Source organism: Lonchura striata, chromosome 11 (genome assembly GCF_050655825.1).
Source record: "Lonchura striata isolate lonStrDom1 chromosome 11, ASM5065582v1, whole genome shotgun sequence".
NCBI lineage: Eukaryota > Metazoa > Chordata > Aves > Passeriformes > Estrildidae > Lonchura > Lonchura striata.
In genome coordinates this window covers 24,410,526-24,422,798 of record NC_140713.1, presented here as the reverse complement: position 1 = coordinate 24,422,798, position 12,273 = coordinate 24,410,526, and the positions used below count along the sequence as shown (strand labels likewise).

General features: G+C 55.4%; 1 protein-coding gene across 6 annotated transcripts in view; it reads left to right on the top strand.

The window, feature by feature from the left end:
- Window positions 1-96: 96 nt before the first annotated feature.
- The window catches only part of ANKRD11 (ankyrin repeat domain 11), a 136,302-nt gene continuing 124,125 nt past the window's right edge, over window positions 97-12,273 (top strand). For 2 of the 6 annotated variants that reach the window (XM_085589989.1, XM_085589986.1), the window contains exon 1: window positions 7,550-8,158. The gene's annotated coding sequence lies outside the window, so the exon portion shown is untranslated. Of the gene's footprint in view, window positions 439-6,665; window positions 6,856-7,549; window positions 8,159-8,804; window positions 12,267-12,273 lie in introns of those variants that run through there. The other 4 variants (XM_077786396.2, XM_021526920.3, XM_085589987.1 and 1 more) reach the window with 4 other exon arrangements.

Sequence of the window (12,273 nt, the reverse complement as noted above, 5' to 3'; positions counted from 1 at the left end):
AACGGCCTGAGGGGACGGCCCTCCCGCCGCTCCTGCGGCGGGCTCTGCGCTGCAGCCCAGCCCCCGCCTACGGCCGGCCCCGTCACGTCTCATAGAACAGACGGTTCCTCACCAGCCCCGGCCTTCTCCGGGCTCTCCAGCGTGCCCAGGGCCTTGGCCCGGACCCAAATGATTTGGGCAGAACAAACGGCTGGGAGGGGCGACGGGGTCTCTGCAAGGATAGCGGAGAGGCAGCAGCCAGCACTGAGGGGGCCTGAGCCTGGAGTCTGGTGGTGTGAGCACACAAGCGGCCAGGCTCTGGGATTTTATCCCTCCTAATCCCATGTAATTGTAATGCCTGGGAGAAGACGGAACAGCCTCTGCGGTCTTAGCTTCAGCAGAGAGGGAGGAGACCTGTGCAGCTGTTGCTGAGGAAGGTTCCCCTTCTGACAGCCCGAGGTAGGAGTGAGCTCTGGTAGGAAACAGCCTCTGTGTCTGCAATGGGAGTGAGGGACTGAAGTGCGTTCTGAGGGAAAGGGAGTGAGCAAATACATAGAAATTTATATTTACTTTGAGGGTGGCGAAGCCCTGGCACAGAAAGGCTGTGACTACCCCATCCCTGGCTTGTTAATGTCCCCTCACACCTGGAAATCTCTTTCCAGGCTGATTGGATCAAAAAGTTCGATTTACAGACACACAGATTGGTGCCAATTAATACATAAGGGCTGTTCAGAGGAGATGTGGCAGCTGGGGGCAGCTCCACCCACAGATCCCACGTGGAACGCCCAGGGAGGCTGCACTGACTCCCAGCTGGAAGATCCAGGCCTGGATGTGACCAAGCTGTGCTGAACTGGGAGTGCTGGTAATTTGCAGACACATCACAGAGCTGGTGTTGACACAGCTTCTGTCCCTTTTTTCACACTGCTTCAAAGGCAACCAGGTGACAGAGCACCAGGAAGGCTGGATAGAGAATCTGTGGCTGCCCCTGGATCCCTGGAAGTGCCCCAAACCAGGTTGGACAGGGCTGGGAACAACCTGGGATAGTGGAAGGTATCCCTGCCATGGCAGGGAGTGGAGCAGGATGGGTTTTAATGTGCCTTTCTACCCAAACCATTCCATGACGCCATGAAGGAGGGCTGGGGGTCTTTGCCTTGCTGGTGCCAATAGCAGGTGGTGCCAGGAGGGAAGAGTCACGAGGTTCTGCTCTGCATGGGCAGCTCAGGCTGTCCCCTCCAGCATGCAAGAGGTGACCTTGGGAAGGGTGGCTTCAGTCACTGCCCTTGGACTGGCAATATGCTCCTTTGGGAGTAAGCCAATATTCAGAGAGGACAGATATAACCTGATCCAGGCTTGGCCTTGCTGGGATGTGCTCCAGCCATGACATCACCCAGTAATGCCACGTCTATTTACTACTGGGGAAAGGTGCTGGATTGGAGGCTGAAATCCCTGCTTTATCTCCTGAGCAGGTTAGGAGCAGGAAGCAGCATTAGCAAACACATTTTTTCAGGCCAAGAGAAGTCAATTTCCATGGGAAACACAGCTCTGCTCTGTCTCAGAACTCACCTCTCCTGTTTCCATGTAAGACACTCCTCCCTCTGAGGCTCAGGAAGTTCCTCAGCCCCCCCAGCTTATCCCTGACTCATTTCCACACAGCACCTTGCCAGTGGGGTAAATGGATACCTGGAATCAGGTGGCCACTGTGCCATCCACAGACTTATCATCAATGAATCAAAGGATTACATGCAGAGCTGAAGCTGCTGGAAGGTAAATTCAGACCTTTTACAGGATGAAATGTCCCTCCAGCAGCTAAGCCAGGACTTTGCTCTGGCAGGACAAACCACCCAGCTCTGAGTGCCCCGAGTTTCCCGGCATCCCCCAGCACTGTGCATCTCTGTCATGCACCAGATGGGATTTTTTCGATTACTTCTTGGCAGATGACAAATCGAGGTCAAGGGATAGATGCTCCCCTTCAGCACAGCAAGGCCAAGAGCTCAGGAAAACCATAGGGTTTTCAGCAACAAAGGATGTGCCTAAAAGACCACATGGTTTTCCCTCAAGCACAGTAAAAGTCCTCACCAGGAAAGGGCTGCTCAGCCTTTTTCCATGAGCCAGGCCAAACCCATCACACCTATTCACTCCTCCAGGAACAGCATGGGATCACAGTGAGTTCCAGTTCCATGGCAGAGGACAGCATGGCACTGACACTGCTCCTCCCTGGGGCACAGAGCCTCCCCAGCCCCAGGGCGAGCCTGGGACGCAGCACTGGGGTACAAATCTATCTTCGGGTCACCTCTAAAGCCCCGTGAGTGTAAGACAGGCAGGTGACAGATGGCTGGAGGCAGGGGATCACGGGGACTCGGCCACCCCACAGCAGCCACCGCTCCGTCTGCCAGCCGGGGCTTAGAAACCACCGGAAAAGTGAACAGGGGGAAGAGGGAGCAACACTCAGAGTGGCAGGGCTAAGGGGCAGAGCAGGGGAGGGAAACGGCTGTTTGTGACTCAGAGCAGATGACTCTGCAGGAGTGCACTCCCCAGAGAGCTGCTGGAGTGAGCGGGGCTCAGAGGGGCCCTGGAATCCATCTGTGTGCGGGAGGTGGCCAAAGCCATCCCCAAAGCCCACAGACCAGAGGAGGTCACTAAGCTCCAGGGGAGCAACTGTCACTCCACACCCCTGAAATCCATAAGCAGCCTGGAAACCTAAAGCCTGTCATTAGAAATGATAAAAACAGTAATTAGAGCCAGGCTGTCATGAGTTCACACCTGGAACATCAATACAAGGCGTTTACCCAGCAGCAGGAGAGCACTTCCCCCAAATCCCTCCTCTGCGGATGCACCAGGAACAAAGCTCCACGGACCACTCTTCACACAGGCGTGAGTAAATCCTGTAGGGAGCCTTGCAAACAGACTTTATCCACCACTGCAGCAGCTCCCAGCTTTGAGGGATCCAAAAATTCTGCTGCTGTGGGGGCACAGGTGCTACATCAGCTTCTGAGCTGTGGGCTTTGCCTGCCCTGATCCCAGTCCTGGTGCTTCACTGGGACTCAGTTGGGTGCACAGTGGGCTGCACAAAGGAGTTAAACCTTCAAAACACACAGATTTCAGGGCAAACAAGCTGTGCCAAGGAGTTAGACCTTCAAAACTATGCAGACTTGAATATAAGAGAGCTGTTCCATGAACTTAACCTTAATTACATCTCATAAAGCTCTGAGCAGCCACCACACTATAAAGCAGGTGAAAAGCCACGCTTTTATTTCTTTATGGTATCAAGGTGGAACAGCTTAAGTTGGAGTGTCCTTAACAACAACAGCAGCAGAGAAATACAAGAATGGTTGAAAGTAGTTTTATTTAGTAAAACTTAGTCTGTACAGAGCCAGGGAGGTTCCTGCTGCAGTACAGCAGCTGTACTCCTCACTGCCTTCCCAAATGGCTGCTTGGTTTGCCAAACCCATTTCTCTTGAAAATGTTAATAGATGACGTTAATTAAAACATGAGCCAAGCTTAAAGGAAAGGTTTTCCTAATCAAAGCTCTTCTAAAATTTTATTCTCTTGGCCTCTGTGATGTTGGCACCTGACTGGTCACTCAGGGTTTACCAGCCATAAATCACACCTTGTTTCATCTATTAAAGACAGATTCCCATCCCTCCATCTTGTGAGGAGCTGAATCAGCAGGGAACTGCACAGTAGCACAGCCCAGGAATTTTTGACTTCAGGATTGTCATGATGGTTCTTTCCCTCACAACACAGCTGCTGAAGGATTGAGGTGAGTTTGGTCACCCACAGGTTGCTGGAGCAGGTGAGGAGCTGACACAGGTGCCATCTCCAGAGTGAGCCAGGGAGCAGTGCCAAAGCAAGGAGTGGAGGGTCAGGAGCTCTGTCCCCAAAGTCAGTGTCCTTCTAGCTCGCTGGGACAGACAGAAATAGGCCTGAAAGCACATTCCCCAAGTGGCCTAATTTCCCTGCCCTTACACAATGTTCTCTTTCCTCCTCAGCACCAGGGTATTTGTTTTATTTTAGGATTTAAGAGCTTACAACCTTTATCAAAGGACAAAGGTGCTCAACAATTGACTGTAATTTTTTTTTTTGTCCTGAGTATTGCAATTAAGGTGCAAAAGCCAGCCCAGGGTAACAAAGCCAGGCAGGTTAAACATCCCTATCACACAAGTCTCACCCAGAAAACCAGCAGAACAGCCCCCAAGGATATAGTCCTCCCATTCCTGCTGTCAGCTTTCCCTCCCTATGTACTTGAAAGTTCCTCCCTGAACCAGGCTGTTGTGTTCAAATAGAAAAAGGTCAGGGTGACACAGAAAGGGTTGAACTTCCTCCCCAGCACTGGATCTCTGACCTGGATGACATTCAAGGTTGTCAAGGAAGCAGTTACAGACAACTATATTTAGGAAATGAAAACATGTATTTCCCCTCTGCTCAGAGGCCAACACTCACCTGCAGCGTTTGCAGGGAGCTGTGGCAAGAAGCTTAGTGGAAAGGAAGCCAAAAAAACCTCAACCCCTTTCTTTTCACTGGTTTAGCAGGTCTTACAGAGGAAGAAGATGGGTAGAGATAAAAAGACTAAGCCTAAGTGGAACACAGGACCAGCTTAACAGGCTCAGAATAAACCTCTCTCCTGCTGTTATTTAACAGCAGAGCTGGACACGTGAGCCACTCTTTCCTGCTGAGCCCAGCACAGGGATTTCTCTTCCTGGGAGCCTGTGGCACCCCCAGCACATGAGAACTGTCCCTCAGGCTGCCAAGTGTGTGACCCCGAGTGGCCCTGCACATGCCAAAAGAGAGCTCCTGGTTACAGCCCTGCTCCTGGCAGAGGGGGGTTAAAAACCAGCAATATTCCAGATGAGCTCATGGGCAGAGCTGCTGCCTCCAGGCTTCCCCATCCTGGCAACCAAAACAACACGTGGTGACACAGCTCTGCCACCCACAGCAGGGCTGGGACCTGCTCCATGGACGGGATTCCTCCCTGGAATTTGGCTACCCAGGTGACACAGAGGGGCTGGGGCAGTAGGTGTGGTACAAAGCACAGACACACAGCAGAACAGGGGAACGCTTCGGGCTGGATGAACCTCAGACTTCATCCCTTCTTAGCCCTGCCATGGCAGGGACACCTCCCACTGTCCCAGACTGCTCCAAGGTGTGTCCAGCCTGGCCTTGGGCACTGCCAGGGATCCAGGGGCAGCCACAGCTGCTCTGGGCACCTGTGCCAGGGAACGGCACCCTGCCAGGGAACAATTCCTGCCCAGTCTCCAGCTGTGACCAGTGGATCCCAGCCTTCCATCAATCACCACGTTGGCAACCAGAGCAGAGCAGTGCCGGTGCCGGTGCCAGTGCAGTCGTTCCTTGAACGCTCCAGCAGGATGAAGGAACTACCAACACCATCCAGCAGGAATGACCAGTCTAGGAGATGCTTAGAACGTTGTTTTAGGAGGCACCACCCTGCACATAAAAGCTGCACAAAAGCATTTTGGTGTTGTGCCATCGGCACTTGCAAGGATCTGAGAACACGGGCCCAAAACCCAGCGTGGTCAGGAGTGAGCAGCTGTCCCAGCCTGTGCCTGTCCCTGTCCCTGTCCCAGCCTGTCCCTGTCCCTGTCCCAGCCTGTGCCTGTCCCCAGCCTGTGCCTGTCCCTGTCCCAGCCTGTCCCTGTCCCTGTCCCCTCCGGGGGCACCCCCGGGGCTGGCGGAGCAGCACCCACCGTCCCCCAGCTGTGTCACCCTTCACTCTCTTGCTGGGCAGCGCCGCCGCTTCGGAGCGCCGCGGCACCCACGGCACCGGGAGCTCCCGGTGAGGATGTGACGGAGGAGCGGGACCGGAGCGCTGTGTCAGCGGCGGAGCCCCCACGAGCAGGGGTGCCCCGGCACCCCCCACGCGTCTCCCAAACCGTCGCCTTGTCCCAACACCGATTTTCGGGTACGCCGGTGCCCCAAGCACCAACCACCGCCCGGTGCCACTGCCAACCGGGGAGTGCCCATTCCCGTGATCCCGCAATGCCGGGGCAGCGCGGCGGGCCCGGGCCAGGGGCTTAGCTCAGCCCGCAGGTCCCTGGGGGGCCTGTCCCGGCTCCGGAGCTCGGCACGTCCCTGAGGTCCGGTTCCGGTGCCGGTCCCGTTCCCAGTCTCGATCCCAGTGCCGGTCCCAGAGCTCGGCACATCCCTGCGGGCCGGTTCCGGTTCTGGTGCCGGTTCCGGTCCCGTTCCCGGTCCCGATCCCAGTGCCGGTCCCGGAACTCGGCACGTCCCTGCGGTCCGGTTCCGGTGCCGGTTCCGGTCCCGTTCCCGGTCCCGATCCCAGTGCCGGTCTCGGAGCTCGGCACATCCCTGCGGGCCGGTTCCGGTCCCGTTCCCGGTCCCGATCCCAGTGCCGGTCCCGGAGCTCGGCACGTCCCTGCGGTCCGGTTCCGGTCCCGGTGCCGGTTCCGGTCCCGTTCGCGGGGGGTCCCCGGCCCCTCCTGCCCCCTGCCGGCCCCGCCCCGGAAGCGCCGCCCGGCGCGCGCACCCAATGGGCGGCGGCGCCGCCGGGACACGTCGCGCGCCGCCGCGCTCCCGTCAGCCCCCGCGCGCCACCGGGGAACGGGGGGGGTGCGTTGTGGCTCCTCCCCCCCCACCCCGGAGCGCCGCGCCCGCCAATGAGCGGCGCCGTCTCATCGGGCCAATGAGCGGCGCTGTCTCAGCGGCGCGCGGGGGATGGAGCGCGCGGCCCGGAGCCGCCACGGCGCGCGCCCCCCGCGCTAGGGCCGGAGCCGGGACCCCCGCGCCCCCCGAGACCGCCCCGCAGCCCCCGCAGCCCCCGCTCTATGCGGCGGGGCCGGCCGAGCCGCAGGCCTCGCTCCGCCGCGGGGCTGCCCTCGGCCCGCTGAGCGCCGAGCACCGGTAAGCGCCGCGGCGGGCGGGTGGAGCGGGGGGGGGCACCGGGGCGCTGGAGACAAGGGGTGGCGGACAGAGGGTCCGAGGGGGTCCCGGAGAGAGGGCACCGGGAGAGGCAGCTGGGGCGGGGGGGGGGCCGAGGTCGAGGGGGGGGCACCGGGACGGGGTGGGGGTTGGACGGGGGGCACCGGTAGCGGCAGGAGGTGGGACCCGGTGCGGGGTGGGGGCGGCGCGGGGTCGGCTGGAGGCGAGAAAGCGCCGCAGCGCGGGTGGGAAGAGGGCGTTGGGATTTTGGGGGGGCGGCGAAGGAGCGGCGGGGCTGTGCGGGGGTGCCCGGGGGTCACGGCGGGTGGGGAGGGGCTGCCGGGAGAGGCAGGGCGGCGTGCGGGTGGCGGTTCGGAGGGGCCGCGGGGAGAGCCCGGCGGCTGCTCGGTGTTTTGGGGTGCGCAGGCTCGCGGGGAGCCGTGGGAGGAACTCGGAGCTCCGTGTCGAGCCCGCAGCGCGGCCCCCCCACCATCTCCGGACCCCGTTTTTTGGGGTGGGGATGTTTTTTTCGTAGGGGTGCGGGGAGTGGGGGGGAAATGCGTTTTGGGGTGAGCGCTGCGCTGGGAGGAACAATACCAAAAGTTGTCTGAAATGGTAATTTCCGTTTCCCATTTCATCATCCCCGGGTAGGCGTTAGCCCTGCCTGTGTGTGCGCAGGGCCGGGGCCGCACCGAGCCCAGCCGGCCCCAGCCCCGCGGCTTTTATTTATTTCCCAGTTTAATCTTTAAATCGCTCCGTGTTTCTGTCCTCCGAGGAGCCTTTGTGTGCCGGGGAGGGGCCGCTCGACACCTTTGCCCCTTAGCAGAAAGGAAGAGAGGGGAAAAAAAAAATAAAAAGCCCAAACAGCTGCAGCCCAGGACGAGCCTCCCCCAGGCCGGGGATGGATTCGTGTTTAGAAAGGCAAATGACCTCGGAGGGAGCTGGGATGAGCCGAGCCCTCGGTGCCCTCTGCCCTTTCCCAGAGGGAGCAGCTGTCCGGGGTGTGCGGCTCAGAACGGGCCCTTCATTGAGCCACAGGGGCCGTGTGTTTACGGCTTGGCTTCTCCTCCGGGCTCGGGGATCTGTTTTGATATCCAGTTGCAGGAAAGGGTTCCTCCCCCACTCCTGGTTTTGTACACAAAGTGCTCTCTCACCGCTGGGGACACGGCTCTATAGGCAGAGAGCGAATTCCAGGCAGCCCTTCAAGCAAAATTCCCTCTTGAGATGGCTTCTGAAATGGGGTGCGCACATCATTTTTGCCCTGTCTCTAGGCAAAGATTTTTAGGTGAGAACATCTGTGCTGCCTTGTAGTGGCTGTGTGCGCTTTCCTGAAATGTATATAAATTTAAGGAACTCGGAGTTCAGTGTATTTCTCTTTTCTTTGTTTTGTTCATAAAATGGAACATTTTTTATATAATGACTCCAATTATTTCCTTTTTCAGTGGGGGAAAACCACTCCATGGAGTCATGGAGAGGGATAAGCAGATTAACTCTCACATGTTTCCCAACAGCATCGACACATTGTTTGTGTGTGTGCCCTACCAAGAGCTCAATATTTAACTCGATTAGCTTAAAAACGGGAAAAGTTGGCGTTTTCACAGGCCAGGATTTTCTGGCGGATTCCAGGTTGGAGTAGTGTGAGATGGAGGGGTTTGGAAGGCGCTGTGGCGGGGAAACTCTGGTTCCCGAGCTCCGTGACCTGTTTTTCTCTCCGTGAGAAGGAAGCGCTGGGCAGGGCAGGGTCCGTGCCTGTGCGGGCGAGCTCCGGGGCTCCGGGCGAGCCCGTCCGGGGCTCCGAGCCCGGCTGCCCCGGGGCTGGCGGGGCTCCGCGCTTGGCACGCAGCAGCGCTCCGGGTCTCGCCGGTGCTGCGGGAGCCACCGGACCTGCCGGGGCACATCCAGCCTCTGGAGAAGGGCTTTGCTGTGAAGCCGTCCGGCGAGCCGGGGCTTGCGGCACCCCGGGCTGGCTGAGTCAGGCCGAGGGCTCGGCTTGCCAAACTCGCAGCGAACCGAGTTGCCCGTGCAGGGCAGCAGCGCGCTGGGCTTGGGAAGCGCGGCGAGCCCTCAGTTCCCAGGGCTTTTTTGCCCGGTTCCTGGTGGAAACAGTGCCCGAGGAGCCCCGGCCGTGTCGGCGCTGGCTGCTGCGACTGGCTGGAAACTGGAGATGTTGCGCTTCGTGTTCCACACTTGGTTCTGCTGTTCAGTTCTGCTTCTGCTTTTAGAAATGAACTCTTGCCTGTTTCTCCATTACAGAAAAAAGCATGGTTCACAGTGAACTGATTTTTTTTTTTTTTTCCCATGGGCAGCTTTTTGTTTTTATGATGTTGCAACAGCGTTTTCTCGACTTAAACCTACAGCTTGTCCAGTTTGAGGGCTGGGTTTGGATGGGGGAGGAAATGATACAAAAAGGCCCCAGAGCAAAAACCCTTTGGCTTAATTTCTTCCTTCGTGTGTGGTAGGCAACCTGATAAGATTATTTTATTTTCCACTCGTGTTTTAATGGACTAGGTCCCCCGAAATGCTTGTGAACAAAGCCAAGCGTAGCGCGGCGTCGTGCCGCGTTCTTCCGCTGCTCAGCAGAGCAGACAAATGCATTTCTCTGGGGTCAGTGAGACTCGTCGTGTTAATCAATACTGTACCAGCAGTGTTCCCTTTCCAGGGAACCAGATGGGCTACTTACAACTGGTGCTGATTATTTTAACTGTGTAATTGTAACATGGCTGCGTGATGACAGTGTTTCCTGCAGACACTTCAAAGGAAGGTTCCCGATGAGTGTGTCTTTACAGCGTTTAATCTGTCCTCTTTGTCTTTATGTTGTGGCTTTTGGACATGTGTTTGAAGTACTAAGAGGTTTTTTCTCCCTTACCTCCAGCTTTTCTATACATTAAAAGGAGGCAGTGCTCTGGAATGATGAAGTGTCTCCGGTGTGGGAATAAACCCAGGGTTTTAGCGGCTCCCACAGTGGTGGGTTGGTTTCAGTGAGTTTTAGATCCAGGCAGTGACTAAGCCAAAAGCTGGGAAGAGATTTAAGTGGCTGTGAGGAAATGGCAATATTTTTTAAAAATAGTGCATGTGGCTTTGTTTTGAGGAAAATATGTTGTATGGTGACTTGAGTCTTAACTGGGACAGGCTAATTGCTCGGTTAAGAAATCCTTCTCCTAGGGAAGGAAAGGCACAGGGCTGGAGCTGGTTAATTACATTTTGTAAAATTATGGAGTGACGGCTTTCTGAGGAGGTCTGCCCCTCTTCCTGCCCTGTACCTGAATTTCAGGCTCAGCAGTTGCCTTACGGATTGAAATTCCTCCTGGGTATTAAGATTTAATGGTGGTAGACCCAGAGCAAGTAGTGGCAGGTACTGCTGCTTTTCAGTACAGCAAAGCAAATAATACTGGGAAATATTTACATGGGGGTTGTTATCCTCCTCGTATTTCCTTGATGAGCTCTAGTGAAGGTGCTTGTGTGCTCAATCCATTGCCGGGGAGAATTCCCTGTATTTCAGTTGTAAAAGGCTGTGGAGAGGAACCGGTGTCTCCATAGCAAAGATTCCAGTGTTTCGTGATCAGCTCACATATATTTTTACCCCATCTAATTTAAACCAGTCTGCACGACACTCACAGGAATGATTTGTATGCAGCTTTTAAATATTTTCCTCCTTCCTGCGTGAGGGATTAGCAGCACAGAGCTGCTTTTTTGGAGGCTTCTCAGCCAAGTGTTACGTAATTTGTGTGCCACCGATGCACGGCCATAAAAAATCCTCCCATCAATGTTAAGGGAAAGCTTGTGTAGGCAATTATTTCAAATCACAAGTGTCCTAAGCAGGTTTGTGCAGCCTTAAAATCTGGGCAAAACGCTGCCTTTGGAATCCTGCTGGGAAGGGGGGTGGGAAGCTGTCAGCGCCCGTGGTCTGGAGGCTGGTTTTGAGCACATTCTACTCCACTTTTTAAGCTTTCCTGTGTGAGAACTGGTGTTTTCTGGTGTATTTTCTCAGGCAACTGTTGGGTATTTAAAAATCTTAATTTCTCTCAGTCTGGGTGGTGGTTCTTCAGCTGAGGCTGCTTATGGGTGATGCCAATTTGTAATCTTTTACGAGAGTAAGGGGGGGAAAAGAAGTAAAAAGAAGCTTAAATGCTAATAACAGTGAAAAATCTGCTCGGCGTGGAGCGCATGTGGAGAAAGCGGGTGCACGTTGGGCTGTGGAGTCTGTCAGCTGAGCTGGGGGCTTTTAAAAATCTGCTCTAATTTTTATGCTGCATGTGGAATGGCTAATCCCATAAAAGACTCGCACCTTTTGACAGATGAAACGCTGCTGTTCCTCACTTATTTGAGCAAAATATTTTTATAGATGGTATTAGCTCTGTGGCTCCAAGGGTAATGCAGTCCTTACACGAGAAAGATCTTGCTTTGATCTGACAGCTTTCAAGATCCATTTCCAGTCTTGGAGTTCCATTAAGTCTGTTTGTAATGGTGCCCTCAGACTTTTTTTCTGTTTATATGACTCCTTGGGTGTTAATGTTGCTCTGTATTTGAGTTTTCTTTAATAAACGGAAGGAATAATTGGGGTCAGGAAAGGAAATAATCATGTTGGAAGGTGCAGTTAATTATATCAGGTATTTTGGGCTCCAGAATTCTTTGTCTTGATTCTAATGTTTTCTTCAAGCTGTAGGATGTAGTGAAATTATCAGATCATCAAACTAGGACAGTGAGGCAGGGTGATGTGTGATGGTTAATTTTGGGAGTGTGAAATGAGTGTGGCTGCAGGCTTGATGTCCATGAGGGTTATGGAGGATAGGAGGGATGGTTTTTCTGGTGAGCAGCTCTTTCCCTCTTCTGTGGGGAAAGAGATGGTCTTCTGTGTGGTCTAGTGTTCATCCAGTGGGATCTACATGGTCCTGTGTCCATCCAACATGATTTAAATGATCTTGTGTCCATCCTACATCACCTACATGGTCTTGTGTCCATCCTACATCACCTGCATGGTCTTGTTTCCATCCAGTGGGACCTTTGTGGTCCTGTGTCCATCCAACGTGATTGGTTTGGTTCTGTGTCTGTCCGGTGGGGTCTTCTGTCCGTCCAGCATGGTCTGTTTGGTCCTGCTGGTTGTGTGTACATCCAGTGGGATCTCCATGGTCATGTGTCTTTCCAAGGTGACCCACATGGTCCCCAGTCCCTCGAGGGTGGCACGGGAGCCCGGTGGCTCAGCAGCCCCGTGCAGGGCTCGGGTGGGTGCTGCAGGAGCAGCCTCCCCGCTCCCTCTGCTCCTCCTCCCTCGGGGCCCCACCGGCGTCTGGCCAGACCTCACGGCTGAGAAACCATGCTGGCTTTTCCTGCCCCTCTCGGCGCTGGCTGGGAGAGCGTGAGCTCCCAAGGAGGACGTCTGGAAGCTCCGTCTCTAGGTTTGTT